At 40.9% G+C, this 21,141-nt stretch overlaps 1 protein-coding gene across 3 annotated transcripts in view; it reads right to left on the bottom strand.

The window, feature by feature from the left end:
- Positions 1–21,141, bottom strand: part of MOB3B (MOB kinase activator 3B) — a 234,430-nt gene that overhangs the window by 189,249 nt on the left and 24,040 nt on the right. The window contains exon 1 of one of the 3 annotated variants that reach the window (XM_054519783.1): positions 12,986–13,269. The exons of the other annotated variants lie outside the window; for them this stretch is intronic. The gene's annotated coding sequence lies outside the window, so the exon portion shown is untranslated. Of the gene's footprint in view, positions 1–12,985; positions 13,270–21,141 lie in introns of those variants that run through there. 3 annotated transcript variants of the gene reach the window in all.

Genomic DNA, 21,141 nt, shown 5'->3' with positions numbered 1-21,141 from the left:
AACCCAGGCATGGGCTCACCAGGGTACCAGCTAGTAAACTACATCCACACAGTCAGGTTGAGGTACCCACTTTAGAAGGGGACTTTGGGACATGGAGTACAGTGACCATTATACCTCAGTTAATGGAAACTTGACTCCGAGCCTTTAACCCTGACAACACATGAACCACCCTGGAAAATTGGCCTTGCCAGTATTTTTAAACAGACCACGAATCCGAGTTCGAGACAAGTGTTTTGTGTGGCCAGATGGACAGTTTCAGCTGGATGTCTCAAGGGCATCCAGTCCATATATTGATAATATATCAATAACAACAAGGATCATAGCAAATACTTCTATATATCACTTATTCTACAATATTAACTCATTTAATCCTCGAAACAACCCATGAGGTAAGTACTGTTATTATTCCTATCTTAACAGATAAAGAAGCTGAGAAAGGTTAAGAACTTACCCAACAACAACGTGGCAAGGTAGGGACTGTGGAGCTCATTTTACACTGAAAGGAAATGGGTTCACTGAGGTTAGGTGACTTGCTTGCAGAACCAGAACTGAAACCTACCTCTGCTGGCTCTAAAGCCTATTTCCTTTCCAGGTTTCAAGGCCTGTCCAACACCACTATTTCTGTTAAGAGCTACATCTGTCTCCCAATCACAAAGCCCCAAATGTCAGCATTGCCTTGGGCAAATCTCACTGATTCTGTCTCTGGAATGTCTCCAATATTAGCCCCTTTCTTTGCACTCCAATGGCTCCTGCTTTACATCCCACTTTCATATCGACTTTTGTGTGGACCATCTCAAACTGATTTTACATCCTACATTCTCTTCCCTCTCCTCTCTACCCTCATGGAAAATTACTCTTCTTTAAAACACAGCTCTACAAAATGTCAACAGCAGAATTACCATGATATCAATTGTTCCCCCTTGTTCTCTTCTGTGTTTATTGAGTTAAAGGCATTGAGATTATATTCCTTTTGTAATAGGAAAAAAATGGCAGAAACAAAACACTATCTAATGATGTTAAGTCCTGTATGTACAAAACTCACCAACACTATTGCTAACCACGTAAGTGCAAACTCACTGAGCTGAAATATTCAAGACTTTTTACAAAGAGAGTCAAAAATGTATAATTTGTTCAATCAATATTTCTTGAGCACTTGGTACACTAGGCTGAGTTTTCTGTAATGAACGAAAGATATAACTCTTCTCTTAATGGGGCTTACAGTCTGGTGGGGGAGAAGCCATTAAACACACATACATGATGTACAATTACAAATTGTGCTGTGTGCCAAGAATAAAAAGAGCAAGTGCCACAAGACAGGACAACGGGCAAGAGCTAGTTTCGATGGTGGACCCAGGAATGCCTCTTTGATGAAGATACTTGTGCACAGAGACTAGAAGGATTCAGGGTGGCAGTATTAGAAGCAAGTCAAAGAGTATGAAGAACTTCCAACGCAGGAAGACCGGTAAGTGAGAAGACCTGTGTATAAACCTGTAAGCCAATACCTATCTAAAGTTTCATTTGATGAAATGTATTAAGACTTTTAAGAAGAAGATCTGGAACAAGAAATGCAAACAATTAATAGGATAGAAAATTGATCACTTCTGCCTCTGGCTCAAATTTGAAGCAGCCTTCAAAGCATTATGGAGGCAATGAATAGAATAACTTCCTGTGTCTTGAGGAATCACATCCCAAATGAACAGACGCATAAGTGGATCAAGCCTAACTAAAGCTGGTCCTGTGGCATCCAAGTGTCAGGGTTTCATATTCGATTAAAACTTTCAGCTGGCATTCAAGGGCCCGCATTCTGATTACAATCTAATTTTCCAGCTTTATGTTAGTTAGTTCTGGCCTTCTAGAGATGAGGAGCAGAAATCCACTCAGGCTAGTGTGACTCTGGGGAGAAGTGGTGCTTTAAGAATTTAATGGCAATAAAGAAAATATGAGGTTCATATGAATCTAAACAGGAGTTAAAATAGGACTTGGCCATGTATAAACTGGAAAAAGACTCAAGGCAGCTTAAGAATGCTTAGTGTTGGGGCTGGGCGTGGTGGCTCACGCTTGTAATGCCAGCACTTTGGGAGGCTGAGGCAGATGGATCACTTAAGGCCAAGGGTTCAAGACCAGCCTGGCCAACATGGTGAAACCTCATCTCTACTAAAAATACAAAAATTAGCTGGGTGTGGTGTCACATGTCTGTAATTACAGCTACTCAGGAGGCTGAGGAACGAGAATCACTTGAACCTGGGAGGTGAAGGTTGCAGTGAGCCAAGGTCTCACCATTGCACTCCAGCCTAGGCAACACAGTAAGATTCTGTCTCAAAAAAAAAGAAAAAAATAGATAAAATAAATAAATAAATAAATAATTCTTAGCGTTGGGAGGCAATTCTCCATAATGTTTCTATAAGTCATGCCAGACTATATTTTCTGGGATATTTGCATAGCAAACAGCCTAGGAAACTAAAGATAGTGTTCCCCTGCAGATCGGAAGGCACATGTGTTTCCTGATTAGCATAGTAAAGACAGAGAACATCCCCTGCCCAGAGATCTGTTTACATTCCAGGGTAATAAACTTTATTACCCTGGAATCATCTGTCTCTGGAGGGGAGGATAGGCATGTCTCCTTATAAAATTGGGGTTTTCTAAAGATCAGCGTTGCTCAGCTGTGAAACAGACCCCTATGTGCACAGTATCCACCTAGGCCCACATCCCCATCACCTCCATGAGACCTGGGGGGCCAGGGAGAACTGATGATGCAGACATAATGCTCATGCTGCCTGATGTACCACAAGTAATAAACTAAATAGGTACATTTGGATTCATTATTTCCTTTCCAGCTGATCTAGTAGCTTTCTACTCTAAGGTGCTCCTTAGGGGCTGCTTGGCCACCTGACCCTTAGAAGCAATAGTTCAAAGATTTTTCACTTTTGTGTATGCCATTAAAATGACTCAACTATTTCCATAGATTCTTCACGTACATCTTTCTCACCCTGATGCTATGGTCTCTTCTCTGCTTATTGATTCTGCTATGCTATCATCACGGCTTCTGCCTTCTCTTAACTTGGTCTTGCGTGTGCATCCTTGTAGATTTCACTTCTGTCTGTCTGATAATCTTTACTTCCAGAACCAAACTTCTGAGAGAAATAACCTATTGGGACAATCTCTCCCTGAATGGACAGAGATTTTCAAGGCAGGCCAGTCCCTAGGTCTGCCAATATGCAGACTGGCTCCCCTTGAGTCAGGTGACCATCATGATGATTATTTATCTGCTGTTTCAGCCTCAAACCTGCCCTACTACATTTCTCTGTGTTTCCCCTGCAGCTGGAAGTCTGCAAACAACTAACTGGTTTCCTATTATGTTGTATCCACAGGAGGCAGAGGAGGGACAGCATCAGGCAGAATAAAGAGAGACTTTTCCTGCATTTAGCTCTAACTTGTGATAACTGCTGTAGTAGCAGCAAGGGTAAGGGTAACTCAGAACTCCAACCATATCACCCAACTCAGCACAACATTCACCGCAGCGGATATCAAGGTACACTGCAAACATAACGTTTTACACAGAGATCCAAGATTGGTATCACATCTCTCTTTTTATATTTATTTATTTATTTTTGAGATGGTGTCTCGCTCTGTTGCCCAGGCTGGAGTGCAGTGGTGCAATTTTGGCTTACTGCAGCCTCTGCCTTCCAGGTTCAAACAATTCTCCTGCCTCAGCCTCCTGAGTAGCTGGGATTACAGGCAAGCGCCACCACACTCAGCTAACTTTTGTATTTTTAGTAGAGACAGGGTTTCACCACGTTGGCCAGGCTGGTCTCGAACTCCTGACCTTAGGTGGTCCACCCGTCTCCGCCTCCCAAAGTGCTGGGATTACAGGTGTGAGCCACTGCGCCCTTCCTGGTGTCACATCTCTAAAGGGGTCATGGCATACCCATCGAGTAGCACTGACAACCAAACAGGATGCCCCTTTGCTTATCTAGAACACTATGGAATGTGGTCAGCACAGAAAGTAGAGAGTGCAGCTTACAAAATGTACACATTTCAAGGCTGCCTGTGCTCACTTATGTTGTGCCAGGGCTGACAAATTGACTGGCATAGGGCTATACCATTCCATGCCAGGGGCTCAGAATTGTTCCTACGTATTCTGGAAGGACTGGTAACTTACACAGACTAAAAGAGTGAGACATGACGTTTCAAGTGATAATATCTAGTGGGGATTTTAGATAATTATGGCTCCCACTGTAGTTTTAGAAAATGTGGATACTGCCGCCTGGTCTTCTTCCTAGCCATTTTGGGTTTGCTTTCCAGCTTTTCTCTGGTGCTTCATACTCACTTTTTGCACTGGCATAGCCTTTTGTCAACAGTATTTCCATTTACTTCTCCTAGTCCATCTTTCTCTTTCACTTGTGGTTTTCTTCCCTGGTCATTTAAGCATTCTCAACTACGCATAGAAATCCAACAGAAGCCTTTTGTGTGGGGGATTCCCTCAGTCCCAGGCAGTCCTGAAAGCAGCAGGTGTCTCTGCAAAGGCTTCTGTCAGACCTTAGACTTATACCCAGAAGCTGCTAATCCTGAGCTCTCTCACTCTTAAAAAGCAGTAAAATAGACTTCAATCAAAAACAAGTATGGTGGGAGTTAACTCCCTCATCTTGAGCTCAAGCCACACTTGCCTTGAAATTTTCCAAAAATTCACTAAGCTAATTTCTCTCACCATGGAAAGAGAGAAAGGCTATGTTGCTGGTATACAATGCTGCCTGTGATGGAGGTGGTGAGGCATAAATTTCCCTAATCAGAAAATAAAGGCTAACCATGTATGTGGGTGATGGGAGTTGGAGGTAGCTTCCAGGGCGCTGGAGCTACAAGTAGAAGCACAAATTTTCCTGGCTGGAAACAGGCCCCTAGAGGGAAACATCACACCAGATAAGGAAATAATCTTTTTTTTTTTTTTGGTCCAACAGGGCACTAAGGCTTATTAACATATGCCAAGTAATGTCCACCTATACAAGAATACACAAACTAACTTCTTATGTTATTAACACAAATGTGTCTCTAAAACAGTCACATAAGCTAAAAAAGAAAACAACTATTAAACTTGACTTTATATTGTTTATGGATTCATTCACATATATAGTAAATGTTCTTTAAGGTGGTGAAACAAGATATTAGGACAGCTACTTAAAGTTCAAATGAGCCAATGTGCCTCTTTTGTCCACCGTTTTGAAATGGTGATGCAGCCAAATTTCAATCCATCAACACACTTCCCCTCTGCATTGCACACATAAAGCATCACCTGGCTGGGCCTCTTGTTCAAGGTGACTCTAAAAACACAGAATTCCATAGCATTACTTTAACAGCATATGGTCCAATCCCCCTACTACAGATGGGTAAACTAAGGCTCACGCCTTCAGTGAGCCAACAGGTATAGAGGACCTACCATGTATCAGGCGAAGTTCTAGGCCCGGGGGAGACAAAGATGAATGAGACACAGTCCTTGTCCTAAAGGTGCTCATGGTTTAGTGAGAGAGATTAGACACAGACACACACACTCACACCCCTGCAATAAAATATTAAAAGTATTATTATGTGTGTTTGTGGAATTATGAGATTCCTTGCAGATTAAGAAGCAACTAATAGTGTTTGAGAGAGGGACTCAAGAAGAGTTTCCCAGAGGAGATGAGATTTGAATGTGTGCCATTTAAAGATGAATAGGAATTTGTCTGGTAGGAGACAAGAAAGGGCATTTGAAGCAGTGGAAACAGCATGTGCAAAGACATGTAGTGTGAAAGCACCTGGCCTCTTGGGGAGGAAGCTAGGGTGGCTCAGGGGCTGGGAGTAAGGAGTGGGAGAGGAGGTCTAGATGGGTTCCATGACTTGTGGTAAGGTCCTACAGCAAAACAGCTCCAAAGCCCACCTAATTAGGTTTCTTGACTCTCACTCCAGTGCTCTTTACACTGGACTTGATGCTTTTAGCACCAATAAAATGTAGCCACATGAAACTAGAATCATTTTTAACATAATAAATGCCATCGATGCTGTAGGCACAATGGGTAGCTTAAGAGAGGGTCTGAGGAAAACCCAGAAAAGCAAATTCGAAGGAGAAATGTAACAACGACACCTACCAGAATAAAAAGAGTATTTATCAAAGCCCTAGAGAGCACATCATACAGCCATTTTTCTTTAATTCAGAAAATAAAGGATACCAGGACAGAGGAAGATGATAATAATAGTGATAATAATTGCAACAAATGGTCCTAGTGTCTCATACTTTAAAAAATCCTCCTTTGTATATATTATTTCTTCAGAAGGATGAGATAATTATGTAGTTTGGTTAAAATTAATATGCAATCCATAACTAAAAATAAGAACACATATTATTTACAACTGTTCATTTGAAGCTATCACTGTTGTCAAAATATAAATCAGATGCCTTCATGATGAGGAATTTGGCACCAGTTCCACATAAGCCAGTAGGTTAGAAAAAGAGAAAAATGAAGTGTATCCATGCTATTTACTAAGAAAAAAAAGTTTTCTCCACAGATGATGGGAGGCTTTGAACTTGTGCAAGAGAGCACAGCAACCGACAAGGAGAAATGAGTGTGCAGTGTACTGTTACAGCATTTTGGGGCCCACGTTGAATTTGCCATAATAAGTCTATTTTCTGTCCAAAAAATGGTCAAACTGTTTATTTTTAGAGATTAAAAAAAGACATATCTGTATCAACCATTCTTTTTCCATATTCTAAATTAGAAAGATAATTCCTTAAAAATCAATATAGGCGGCTGGGCGCGGTGGCTCACGCCTGTAATCCCAGCACTTTGGGAGGCCGAGCGGGCAGATCACGAGTTCAGGAGATCCAGACCATCCTGGCTAACATGGTGAAACCCCATCTCTACTAAAAATACAAAAAAATAGCTGGGCGTGGTGGCAAGCGCCTGTAGTCCCAGCTACTTGGGAGGCTGAGGCAGGAGAATGGCGTGAACCAGGGAGGCGGAGCTTGCAGTGAGCCAAGATCACACCACTGCACTCCAGCCTGGGTGACAGAGCGAGACTCCATCTCAACAACAACAACAACAACAACAAAAATCAATATAGGAATTTGCCTATGTTCTAAGCACCTTTATTTGATATCACTACTTTTATAGGCATATCTCTTTTAAAGTCCTGTCTGAGATACCTAAATGGAAAGTAGTTTACTCACTTGCCTGCTCAAATTGAGAATCCTTGTAGTGAAGAAGAAAGAATTTTGCAAATGAGATTTGAGAGTAGAGAGGGATGTCCATGACATCTTAAGAGCAAATTGCAGGGTATATGCACATAGCTGTTTGTGCCTGTTTGTATGAGGAAGGAGAAAGTTGTGGAAAAATGTGAGCCAGTTTGTGGATGCTGGTTCCTACTGTGGGGTAAAAATGAAGGGGGATTATGGAAGGGATTAACTTTTTCTTCATATATCTGCATAAGGTTCACACTCATTATAATGATCATAAAATGTCACACTTTTCGTTTAATTGAATAGAAAAGATTAAATAGAAAAAACTTGACAAGAAAAATAAATCCTAAGAATAAAGATTTTTTAAAACACTAAAGAATGGATTCACTAAGCATTCCCTGAGCAAAATGTATTCCACAGCAACGAAATAGGCCCAGGTATCAAACAGGTAGTCTGCCAGCCAAATGCTGCTCAAATGACTCTCAAGGTGAGGTCTACCTAAAGGTTTTCAGAAATGAAATTCATCCAGTATCTAACACCATAAATTAGCAAACCAATAGGATTTAACCATTTACCAAAATTGCATCTGGGAACTGATAGCTGCCAGGCATCATGCTAGCAGGTTTAGAGCAATTACTAATTGCATCTGGAGCAGAAGGTAATTAACTCCAGTTTTAGAGCTATTTGGGTTTAATGTACTAACTTTCTGTCATGAAGCTGACAGATAAAAAGAAACTAAGTATGAAGCACGCTTTCAGGGATATGTCTCCAATATTTGGGAGTCTGTGTGGGTACTGCAGGGGAAAGGGCAACGCTTTGGAACAAAGCAATCCTGCATTTAAATTCTGGTTGAGCTATTATTTGCTGTGTGGCCTGGACATATCCCTTAACTTCTATGAACGTCTGTTTTCTAGTGTGCAAAATGGGGATAAGTATTCCTATCTTACAGGCTGTAGAAGGAAATGAGTAAGATCGTATACTAAGCTACTCAGCAGCTACACTTGGCAAGCAATAGACATAATAAAGGAAGCTATTATTACTAAATCATTCCAGTACACATTGATCAAGAGTGGGCTCACTCTGCTCAATGTATGTAAGAACATACATTCAGTTTTTTTTGTTTTTTGAGACAGACTCTTTCTCTGTCAGCCAGGCTGGAGTGTTGGGGAGTCAGGGACCCCAAACGGAGGGACCAGCTGAGGCCATGAAGCCATGACAGAAGAACATGGATTGTGAAGATTTCATGGACATTTATTAGTTCCCCAAATTAATACTTTTATAATTTCTTATGCCTGTCTTTACTTCAATCTCTAAACATAAATTGTAAAGATTTCAGGCTGGGCGTGGTGGCTCATGCCTGTAATCCCAGCACTTTGGGAGGCCGAGACGGGCGGATCATGAGGTCAGAAGATCGAGACCATCCTGGCTAACATGGTGAAACCCCGTCTCTACTAAAAATACAAGAAAATTAGCCAGGCATGGTGGCGGGTGCCTGTAGTCCCAGCTACTCGGGAGGCTGAGGCAGGAGAATGGCGTGAACCCGGGAGGTGGAGGTTGCAGTGAGCCGAGATCCTGCCACTGCATTCCAGCCTGGGCAACTGAGTGAGACTCCATCTCAAAAAAAAAAAAAAAAAAAAAAAAGATTTCATGGACACTTGTCACTTCCCCAATCAATACCCTTGTGATTTCCTATGCCTGTCTTTACTTTAATCTCTTAATCCTGTCAGCTGAGGAGGATGTATATCGCCTCAGGACCCTGTAATAATTGCATTAACTGCACAAATTGTACAGCATGTGTGTTTGAGCAATATGAAATCTGGGCACCTTGAAAAAAGAAGAGGATAACAGCAATGTTTAGGAAACAAGAGAGATAACCTTAAACTCTGACTGCTGGTGAGCCGGGCGGAACAGAGCCATTTTTCTCTTCTTTCAAAAGCAGATGGGAGAAATATCGCCGAATTCTTTTTCTCAGCATGGAACATCCCTGGGAAAGAGAATATGCACCTGGAGGTATAGGCTTATAAACAGCCCCACCCCTGGTGCGCCTGTCTCTTATGGTTGAGACTGCAGGGTTGAAATAGACCCCAGTCTCCCATAGCACTCCCAGGCTTATTAGGAAGAGGAAATTCCCGCCTAATAAATTTTGGTCAGACCGGTTGATCTCAAAACCCTGTCTCCTGATAAGATGTTATCAATGACAATGGTGCCCGAAACTTCATTAGCAATTTTAATTTCGCCCCGGTCCTGTGGTCCTGTGATCTCGCCCTGCCTCCACTTGCCTTGTGATATTCTATTACCTTGTAAAGTACTTGATGTCTGTGACCCACACCTATTTGCACACTCCCTCCCCTTTTGAAACTCCCTAATAAAAACTTGCTGGTTTTTGCGGCTTGTGGGGCATCACGGAACCTACCGACATGTGATGTCTCCCCCGGATGCCCAGCTTTAAAATTTCTCTCTTTTGTACTCTGTCCCTTTATTTCTCAAGCTGGCCGATGCTTAAGGAAAATAGAAAAGAACCTACGTGAATATTGGGGCAGATTCCCGGATACTGGAGTGCAGTGGCGCGATCTTGGCTCACTGCAACCTCTGCCTTCCGGGTTTAAGTGATTCTTCTGCCTCAGCCTCCTGAGTAGCTGGGACTACAGGCACGCACCACCAAACCTGGCTAATTTTTGCATTTTTAGTAGAGACGGGGTTTCACCATATTGGCCAGGCTGGTCTCGAACTCCTGATCTCGTGATCTACCCGCCTTGGCCTCCCTAAGTGCTGGGATTACAGGTGTGAGCCACCATGCCCCGCCAAGAACATACATTTGTAACACTGCCACCCCTCCCCCTATTCCACATAAGAGTTGTGATCATGTGACAAATTTTGGATCCTGAAGATCTTGTTAAAATGAAAATTATGATTCAACAGGTCTGGTTCAGCTGATGCATGTCTAGTGAACTTCTGGTGATGCTGATGCTGCTAGTTTGTGGGCCACAATCAGAGTGGCAAGGTTCTCTGGAAAAACTGCTATATATTAAAATAAAATGGGCCAGGCAAGGTGGCTCACAGTGTAATACCAGCACTTTAGGAGGCTGAGGTGGGAAGATCACTTGAGCCCAGGAGTTTGAGACCAGCCTGGGCAACCTGGTGAGACCTTGTCTCTACAAGTGATTTTTAAAAATTAGCTGGGCACAGTGGCGTACACCTACAGTCCCAGCTATTCAGGAGGCTGAGGCAGAAGGATCACCTGAGCCCTGGAAGTCAAGGCTGCAGTAAGCCATGATTGTACCACCACACTCCAGCCTGGTGACAGAGTGAGACCCTGTCTCCAAAATAAATAAATAAATAGACAAATAAATAAATAAATAAATAAATAAATAAATAAAATGAATGGAGCTGAGGGAGTCAGGAGGGACTGTGAGGCAGGGTTAGCTACTCCATCCCTGTTCCTGCATGCCTGAGGGACATTTCCACCATAGCTCGTGCCACACTGTATTAGTTTTCCCATGCCTGTTCCAGTAGGCTGGGAGCTCCTTGAAGACAAAGGAACCCATCCTGATGGCCCCAAGGGACTGCTGAACTCAATTCAGACACTCAATTCAGGCTATGTGTAAATAAATGAATGAAGTAATGAATCCATGAATGTATGAAATTCATGTAATGAATGAAATTAAGGGAAATGACTGTTGGTTAGTGTATTAAAGTCTAAACGGGTTCAAACTTCCTGTTTCCGAATTACTGGACTAACTTCATATATTACCAGTATTGAGAGTATTAAGTGCTTTATTGAGTTTGATATCCAGGCAAGAGAACTATCAGGAAAGATTAATCCTGGACATTCACTTTAGAAATATAAAGTTTCAAGAGTTCCCTTTACTGTAACACACAAAAGAAAGACCCAGAACTCCCTTCTCTCAAAGGACATCTCCTATCCTGGAGGAACAGTAAGTACAGTTCCCAGCATATCACTAGGACAACATCATTTACAAAACAATCATGCTGGCAGCATACTGTTATAATTAGCATAGATTCTCTTCTAAGGCATGTAGAAGCGTTATCTCTCTATGCTAATCAGTTTAAAGGTTCTCTAAGCAATATCACTAAAAACAAGCAAAAAAACTCTCATTACTTGTATGACAAAATACAGCAAGTATTCCAACTGAGTTGTCACATCAGTGTCCATTTTTACAATTAACTCATGCTGTGTTTACATGCTTAATCCTACTGCAGGAACAAGTGGAGATTAAGTTTGCCAAGTAAACCACTATAGCAAAGTCTGGTTTTATTGCCAGGAGGTAGAAACCTGTTAAACTCAGAAGGACCACTGAAAGTGTTAAGTTTCAATGGACGACAATAGGAAGCACTTGCCCAAACGTGATTTATTTACATAGCATGCACTCTTCTGATCAGAGCCTCAGGTTCTTCGATTGGTCAGTTCAGGGCCTGCCTTCCTACGGTTCTTTTGTTGCAAATTGGGATGTTATATATAAAGACAGTATAATGTCAACTTCTAAACTTCTCCAGGTACATGTAAAAGTTTAGTTCTACAGCCTAAATATTAAAAAATATGGATGTGGTTAACCGTGGTTCATCTCAATAGAATAATAGGACTCCAATAAATATGAGGCATTCCATTTATAATAGGGAAACTGTAATTAGGTGTGTTTTAAAATTTAGCTCTGGTTTAATCAAGTCGTCCTAAGCAGTCCAACATATTAGTCTTTGTCAGTAAAGGAATCCATCCACTCTAAACTCTCCCTAGGCTTCTGAAGAACTTTAAAATTGTTCATTAATTAATGCTTTCAGCACTCCTGCGGCCTCATTATGCTGTTGTTATTAAGCATTTTATTTTCTTGGTCCCATGGGTTCCCAAAGCAAATACATGTTCCCCAGCAGACATTTATGTTTTCCTCCAGAAGAGTTGGTTTTCCATTCATGATCTAAAACAAATGTTAATTAAAACGATGGTTAATATGGCCCACACTTTTCCCAAACATTTTCAAAGTTGGCAGCATTCCATTCTCCTCTTCCTATATTCCAAGAAACTCCAGCAAGTGATTAGTCTTCTTCATAGAGTAAAAATATCTAGACAAAAGCAGTCAAAGAATATTCTGAGTAGCTTCCCAGAAAGATATTCTTAGAAAAGCTCTCTGTTTGGGGCTCTTATACATCAGAGAGGTTCAATTCCTACAAACTTTGTGGAGGTTACTTTAAAGGCCAACTACCTTTTGACTCACAAATCACTTCTGGGAAATTTTCCTAAGGAAAAGTCATGGATTTGCACAAAGCTTGGATGTGAAAGCTTGTGAATGTCTTTATCACAACATTGTTTAATATTTAAATTCAGAAAAACCTAACTTCCCAAAAATCATGGAGTATCCATACTATGAAATTCTACATAGACATGTGAAAAGCTTTGATAAAATATTTAAGGATATTAAAATATTTATGATTTAGTATTATACAAATATAAGCAGACAATGAGAAAAATTTCTAGAATTATCACAATTTCCTAAAAAATATATATACATATTTGACTGTAAAGAAATAAACTCACAACTTACTAATAATTATGTCTAGGTTCGGATGATTTTAATTTCTGTACTTTCCTAAATTTTTGTAGTTTTATATGTTCTAAATTAAATATATATTACTTTGTAATTAAAATATAAAATGTTTTACTTATTCCTTTCTCTTAGCAATGTGAATATAGTCTTCCTACATGGGGAATTAATCACTAGATTAGTAGGAAATTAATGAAATTAACGATGGATGAACAAAAAGTTAACTTACCACATATATTTGGCTTTAACTTCTTGTATGTAAATAAATTCCTCCCAGTAGATTCTCTACCAACTAGCTCCAGTTTCTACTAGCTGATCCTTTGTTTAGAAGCAGTCCACTGATTTTTAGTAAATCAAAATGAAACTCCAAGAAAGACAAGAAAATGAAATGTGAAAAGGAAGCTGGCCTTGGTGCTATGCACAGTGATGGAAACCATGAATATGAATAGATGGAGCATTTGGACAGCAGGATAATAGAAGAGGGAAATGCATTCATTTGACAGCTGCCAACTCCCCCTCCCTGCACTGTCAGTCCCCGGCTGCCCACCCCCTTCTCCGGGCCTTGATTCCCAGCCCACAGAAACACTGTGGTGCGTGTAGCCTCCATGGTGTTCTCACACTCCAAAAGCGCAGAAGATAAAAGCCCACTGTGTTGAAAGCTTGTGCCTCATAGAGTAACAACAGTGCTAAAAGTGCTTAAAAATACGTTACTACTTTTCATATCAATCACAGCGTTTTCCAAGCTACTCCTCCCCAATCAACTGTGAGGTACAAGGGTGAGCATTGTTTAATTGGCTTTGGGAGTCATATGAGCTGTGCGAGACCTTTAATTAGAGGAGCTGGTGGAATAAGCGTGTGATGTGTGTGTTAGGGAGGGGCGGGCTGGTTCTGCCATGGTCTTTGTAATCCCTTTGCAAATGCACCTTTGGACAAACTTAAAAGAAAGTAGAGGAAAGTTAGAAGAACTTGCTTCTTACTAAAAGAAGTTCAAGGTAGCAGTACCCTAGGTTTTGTTCATGTGCCTAATCTCTGAATTCAAACACCACTTAATAATGATGCTTAAACTATTTATTTTCAATGTCAGAACGTTCTCATCTAGGTCAACAGAGAAAACCCTGATTTGTAGTACTGGGGTCTCATCCCAGAGACTGTTGGTGCTGAGTCACATGCACCATTGAAAGGGGAACGTTATTCAGTGCTAGCAGCAGTTGCTATGTAGAGAAAAAGACCTGACATTGCTGGATCTTCTGATTCTTTAAGAGTAATTGGAAATCCATTTTTTATGTGAAATCTGTATTTTTATAGGTTGACAACTTAAAAGAAAAATCGACACTTTCTATGAGCAAACAAAACATCTCTGTGGGCCAAAATAGGCCTGTGGACCTCTGATTCAGGAAGAACAGGATCTTAACACAAGATTTTTTAAGCACATTTTAAAGTGCACCAAATTTATCTGTATATGCATAAATTATTATCCAATAAATTCAGTAGAAAAGAACCATGAACTTAAATTCTAAACTGCCTGACCAATTTATCCGAATCAGCTCCTAAAATCATTTTGGGTCTATTTTCGTCCTTTAATTAAAATAAGAATAATCTACTAAAGTTTTACAATTTAAATATTGACAATTATATTTATTTTTGTACCTCAGAGCCACTGCTGATGTATTTCTTTTATGTATGAAGAGACTGAGGAACAAAGAAAAGTCACGGAAAAGCCAGAGGATAAAGCTGGAATGCAAGAGTCCTGTCTCTTTATGATTCAACAATCAAATAAAAACCTTCTCTAAAAAATGACCAAGAAAGCAAGCTTATTAGGTTCATGAACAGAGTCATCATGTAAACAAATTACTTTTATAATAGTCCCAGTAAAATGATCTCAGGTTCTTATTTAAAACTCATGGAAAGGAAATGTGTCAGGTTAAGACATCTTTATCTGTTTTTAACAACTGGAATATTAATCATATGTAATTCAATGTATATTTCAAAATGAGTAACTCACATATTCACAGCACTGTCCAAATTAATGAACAGTTCCCATTTCCTAGGACTGATACTTTAATATTTACTAATTTGCTTTCCACACTGCCATTTCTCGTTAGAATGGCAACTTCTAGTTTGTGAAGGAAATGAGTCATTCCATGCAACCATCCCACCTTCTGAAGGACAAGTCACAGCAGGAAATGAATGGCTTTTGGTTTTTTTTTCCTGCACTAGTACAGGAAAACATTGTATCTAATACTGAAGGATCTGAACTTTGGGACAATCACTTTTTCTAGATATTGTTTGCAACTTTCAGAACATTCTTATAAATTAATGTAAATTAGACAGAATTATAATTTTGCCATTGTTTTATGTTGAAATGAAATCTACAGCTATCACTAAATGTTTATGAATTTTTCATCTACAATCAACCTTTCAATTAGTCTTATACAAAGTCGGTCTCAAGTTAGATTTCTGGTTTTTACATCTAACTTAAATACATCTTGTGGTTAAATGCTGTGGAAGGTTTGACTAGACCTCAGAACTATCAATAACTTATAAATAATGGTTAAAAATCACCATTAAAGTGTGTATAGCAGAAACCCAGAACTGAAATTCACTTGAATTGAGTCTGGTTCACCTTATTTAGTTTCTTTCTTATTTAGTTTCAAATTCCCTGTGCTGGGTCGGAGGTGGGGTGGTGTGGGGAGAACCCTGTGACTCATAGATATATAAAGTGTCTTGTGAGAAATGCAAAATTCCTTCGTAAAACTGCCTTATCGTGCTATCTAAATTATAGAAAGCACAAACAAGTGTCCTTACTTAGACAAAAGGTGACAGTAACCAAAACAGCATAGTACTGATACTAAAACAGAGATATAGACCAATGGAACAAAACAGACGCCTCAGAAATAACACCACACATCTACAACCATCTGATCTTTGACAAACCTGACAAAAACAAGAAATGGGGAAAGGATTCCCTATTTAATAAATGGTACTGGGAAAACCGGCTAGCCATATGTAGAAAGCTGAAACTGGATCCCTTCCTTACACCTTATACAAAAATTAATTCAAGATGGATTAAAGACATAAATGTTAAACCTAAAACCATAAAAACCCTAGAAGAAAACCTAGGCAATATCATTCAGGACATAGGGATGGGCAAGGACTTCATGACTAAAACACCAAGAGCAATGGCAACAAAAGCCAAAATAGACAAATGGGATCTAATTAATCTAAAGAGCTTCTGCACAGCAAAAGAAACTACCATCAGAGTGAACAGGCAACCTACAGAATGGGAGAAAATTTTTGCAATCTACCCATCTGACAAAGAGTGAATATCCAGAATGTACAAAGAACTTAAACAAATTTACAAGAAAAAAAAAACAAACAACCCCATCAAAAAAGTGGGCAAAGGATATGAACAGACACTTCTCAAAAGAAGACATTTATGCGACCAACAAACATATGAAAAAAAAAAACCTCATCATCACTGGTCATTAGAGAAATGCAAATCAAAACCACAATGAGATACCATCTCACACTAGTTAGAATGGCGAACATTAAAAAGTCAGGAAACAACAGATGCTGGAGAGGATGTGGAGAAATAGGAATGCTATTACATTGTCGGTGGGAGTGTAAACTAGTTCAACAATTGTGGAAGACAGTGTGGCGATTCCTCAAGGATCTAGAGCTAGAAATACCATTTGACCCAGCGATCCCATTACTGGGTATATACCCAAAGGATGATAAATCATGCTACTATAAAGACACATGCACACGAATGTTTATTGCGGCACTATTCACAATAACAAAGACTTGGAACCAACCCAAGTGCCCATCAATGATAGACTGGATTAAGAAAATATGGCACATATATACCATGGAATACTATGCAGCCAAAAAAAGGATGAGTTCATGTCCTTTGCAGGGACATGGATGAAGCTGGAAACCATCATTCTGAGCAAACTATCACAAGGACAGAAAGACAAATGCCGCATGTTCTCACTCATAGATGGGAATTGAACAATAAGAACACCTGGACACAGGGAGAGGAACATCACACACCAGGGCCTGTCATGGGGTGGGGCGCGGGGGGAGGGATAACATTGGGATAAATAACTAATGTAAATGACGGGTTGATGGGTGAGGCAAGTGAATCACTTGAACCCAGGAGGTGGAGATTGCAGTGAGCCAAGATCGCCCCACTGCACCCTAGCCTGGGCGACAGAGTGAGACTCTGTCTCAAAAAAAAAAAAAAAAAAAAGTGCTATTTGTGAGATAGGGGTCTACACAAGCAATTTAATGTACTTCCAGCAAAGGAAAGTAGGGAATCGAAACTGTTAGGGTAGCCTTTTGTTTGCTTGACAAAAAAAAGAGAAGTTATTAGGCAAAAGGAATTTTAAATATTAGAGTTCAAGTTTTACCTGTAGTCCTTGGTGCTCTTTCAGGAAAAAAAAAACCCACTCTCAACAAAAAGGGCAAAGACTAGAATCTGACCCTGTTTGTCTTCCCTTTTTTTGCCATCAATTCGCCTCTCTTATTTCTTCCATGTATACACCATCCTTCTCCCTACAAATTTGACAGATCTCCAGTTTCTAGTCACGATTTGCTAAGCATAGTGCTGTATGCTCTACTTACATACTTCACTGCCTACTATCAGATCAAATGAGACAATGAGCGAATTCTCCATTTCAAAACCACAGCAATCTTTATATCCTCAGGTCTAGCACTTTAGGATCTGGAGTCATTGATCTAGGTCTCCTACACAATATCAAACCAAATAATATTTAATACTAATTCCAACTATCTCTTCCCTATTCATATACTTATTTTAGGATTTAATTTATCTTTCACTCTTTCTGTGAAGTCTAGGGACTGGACAGCTACCTCTTTAACTTGGCATCCTGTACTTAGCATTTTACCTCTGAATAACTCACAAACTACAGTATACCCCAAACCGGATTAAAGGTATGCATTGGATATAGTGTTTAAGCACAAAAACACCCATCAGCCAACTGCGGACTGTTGTGTGAAGACTAATGTCCTGAGATGGCCAAGTACACATCAGGTGTCCCTTTCCTCCCCAGGAACACGGCCAGGGCAGCCATCAGCTAAGCAGACAGAAGCTTTTTCTGGCTTCAGAATCTTTCTTAACACAGCCTCTCCAGGCAGCCACTACTGAAGGGTCAGACTTGGTCCTCCAGATGAAAAGCTTTTGTCATGTGGCCTCCAAGCCCTCAATCCACCAGGATGCCCAAACTAAATTCTTACAGACGGGAGTATTTTCAGTCTTTCTAAAGAGAATGTCACAAGAAAGTAGGCAGGAATCTCTTTTTATCCAGGTTTTAGCCTAAGTGTTAAGATCAGCAATTCTAAAACATGGCGTCAGCCCTTTGTGACAAAGTCCTCTATTATCCTATTCATCTCCCTGCTGAATTCTTAGCAACCTCTCTCAGAGATCTGCAGACCCTTTTTCTTGGGGGAAAGAGGTAGTTTCCCAAAACTATAAGTGTGAGTTCAGAGAATGAGAGATGCTGACTTCATTGTTTCCCAATTCAGGGAAGCAGGAGCCGGACTTCAGGCATCTAATTCTCCTCAAATAAAGAGCTAGGGGTGACTAGACTGGAGGAAGAACATGACACACGTGTGAGGTCTAAGAACCAGAAGAAAAAAGGAGGGAAAGGGAAGGACTGGGAGTTGAAAAAATTTGAATTTGCCTTTACAAGGTACCTATATTTTACTAGAGGAAAAATTGACCACGAATGTCAAATGTAGTAACTTTTCATTTCAAGTTCTTGTCCTCTCCATCTGCTCCAATTCAGAGCTCAAATGCCTGAAAAGGGCAAGATAAAGTAACGAGACCATCAACTTCTCGCAAATTAACAAGTTACCATAAATGAAAATCAAAGTGGAGGCGGATCCAGCCCCAACTGGCTGCTGTTCTTTGGGAAGGAGAGGTGGTCACTGTCCTAGAAGCTGGCCCTTCCTTCTCCGTCAGCAGCAGCCTCAGTCAGCTCTCCTGTGCTCCTGTCTCATCTTCCTGCATACTCTGCCCCAGATTCTGACTTGAACCTTGCTAAAATACTGATTAGCCCTCTGTAAAGTTTGGCTGTCCAGTGGCACCAGAATCATAGAATAGTGTAGTGGACCCTGTAATGTGCCATCAGATTCCTTTAGGACTAGGGCATTTATTCTCCCAGTTGGGAGTGTTAGAGGCTGGCAGCTTTCAGCTGAGGGCCTCTCAAAGAAGCATGCTTAGTTAGAGAGCCACCGCCCTGGAGGGAGTTTGCCCTCCTGGGGTTGGGCAACCCACAGCCAATGACTGGCTGATGGAGAAACATAAAGGCCTTGCCCCCTTGCCTTAACTCAGGACCACTCTTCAGGCTGTCCCAGCTCCAGAGCCCCCTGTGCATCACAGCCATCTTCTCCCTCTGTTCCATTCTCCTGCTTTCATTCCCCTGCCAGTCCTTGTGGCCATAAGCAGTCCCTAATCAACCTCCTACAAGCAAATCACAGGGTCTCAGAGTGAGATTCCTGGATAACTGAACTGTGACCATCAGACCCAAAGTACAAATAGTGCTTCATCATCTTTTGCTCAACTTTAAATTCATACATTATTTACTGACATCCCTAATGCTTGCATCAGCCACATTTATACTTCGGTATTCAGCAAACACAAGAGGACATGGCTCGGCTGTCTGTCCCCCAGTCCATTGATAACAATGCTACTGCAGGATTTGCACCATGATTTTAAAAGATGCAGTCCTCATTTTGTGTGGTTCTGATATGCACCCATTTCAGTGAGCACAATTTAAATGACATCTATCCTACAACAACCCTGTTCAAATTTCAGTTACCACAAGATATTATAGTAGTAACTGGATGAATTATACTCTTCAGCCCACACTACAAAAATGACAGATGCATAGCACAACCAGTGGCCAATCACATCACTTCTTTCAAAGACTGTCAGTGACTGGCCTGGTCACTGCACATCTGAGCAGTAGAGTGATACTTGGCCCTGGGGCTTGGGGAGATAAAGGAAGGACAGCAAGAAAGCAGGGCACACTAGCCAGAGGGTGGTTACGGCTGACCTCCTTGACTATCAGAGTCCTGAACAGGAGCAGGGCCTTAGAAGGGGTCTGGAAGCATGTCAATCCATCCATCTTCAAGCACAGGAAAAGTGGGACCAATATCAAACCTCATTATTCATTTCCCACCCCTACTGTAACACATGACCACAAACTTAGTGGCTTCAAACATCATAAGTTGATTTTACAGTTTGGAGGTCAGGAGTCTAAAATGGGTGGCAAGGCTGTGTTACTGCTGGAGGTTCTGGGGAAGAATCCACTTCCTTGCCTTTTCTAGCTTCTGGAGGCTGCCTGCATTCCTTGACTTGTGGCCCCACATCACTCTGACCTCTGCTTCTGTCATTGCATCTCCTCAGACTCTCGCTTGCCTGCCTCCTTCTCATAAGGACCCTGTGGTTACACTGGGCCCACCCTGATAATCCAGAACAATCACCCATCTCAATATCTTTAGTGTAATCACATACACAAAATTTCTTTTGGCACATAAGATAACATATTCACAGGCTTTATGTATGAGAATGTGGACATCTTTGGGGAGCTATTATTTTACCTACCATACCCCATCATGTTTTGCAAATGACTGGTGTTCTCCTGGACAGTGTCCTGCATTCAGCTGCTAGAATGACAGGGCTGCCTGCAAACATCTGTGTCTGTACCTAGACCCCCCTGGGAAAGGGCAAGAGTGAAGGAATGATGGCCTGGTGTTCCTGCCCCAAATCAGCTTTTCCCAAAGGGCTGCTTAAGACTCTAGTCCCTAGACACATTCTACATTAAAACCTACCACTTTCCCGTGAATGTGGGAAGTACTGCATTCACACTCCGCTTCTTGGACACTCACAATTCATATTAGCATAAGAAAGATCCTGAGATGTTCTGCAGTAAAGAAACCTCTTTGACTTGCTTAACTCTGAGTTTTCCAAATTTATTTTCACATAAAATAAATTTAGGAAGAGGTTGGGAATGCTGTACTAGCTTATATTCCAACTCTGGCCAATGCCGTGCAAACAGTTCTGCGTGAAGTCCACAGACCTCTCAGGCCCTCTTAAAAGCTTAATGCATGATGCTGTCTTACCAGAATTATATTAATTCTCCTGGAGTGGTTTCTTCTCTTGCACCAGCCCTTGGATGCACTTTGGCAAACCCTGAAACTGCCTATTGACTCACACGTGCAAAGTATATGAAGTGACACATTCTTCAGGTGTCTCAGCTCTGCCTGGAAACTCATTTCCCGGAGAGCCATTTTTTTTTCCCCTCTCTCTTCCTTCTCTTTGACTCTGGCTCTCAAAACTAAGGGAAAAAAATGACC

Source organism: Pongo abelii, chromosome 13 (assembly GCF_028885655.2).
Source record: "Pongo abelii isolate AG06213 chromosome 13, NHGRI_mPonAbe1-v2.0_pri, whole genome shotgun sequence".
Classification (NCBI taxonomy): Eukaryota; Metazoa; Chordata; class Mammalia; order Primates; family Hominidae; genus Pongo; species Pongo abelii.
The sequence above is the reverse complement of the archived record's forward strand: the minus strand, read 5'-3'. Positions and strand labels throughout refer to the sequence as shown.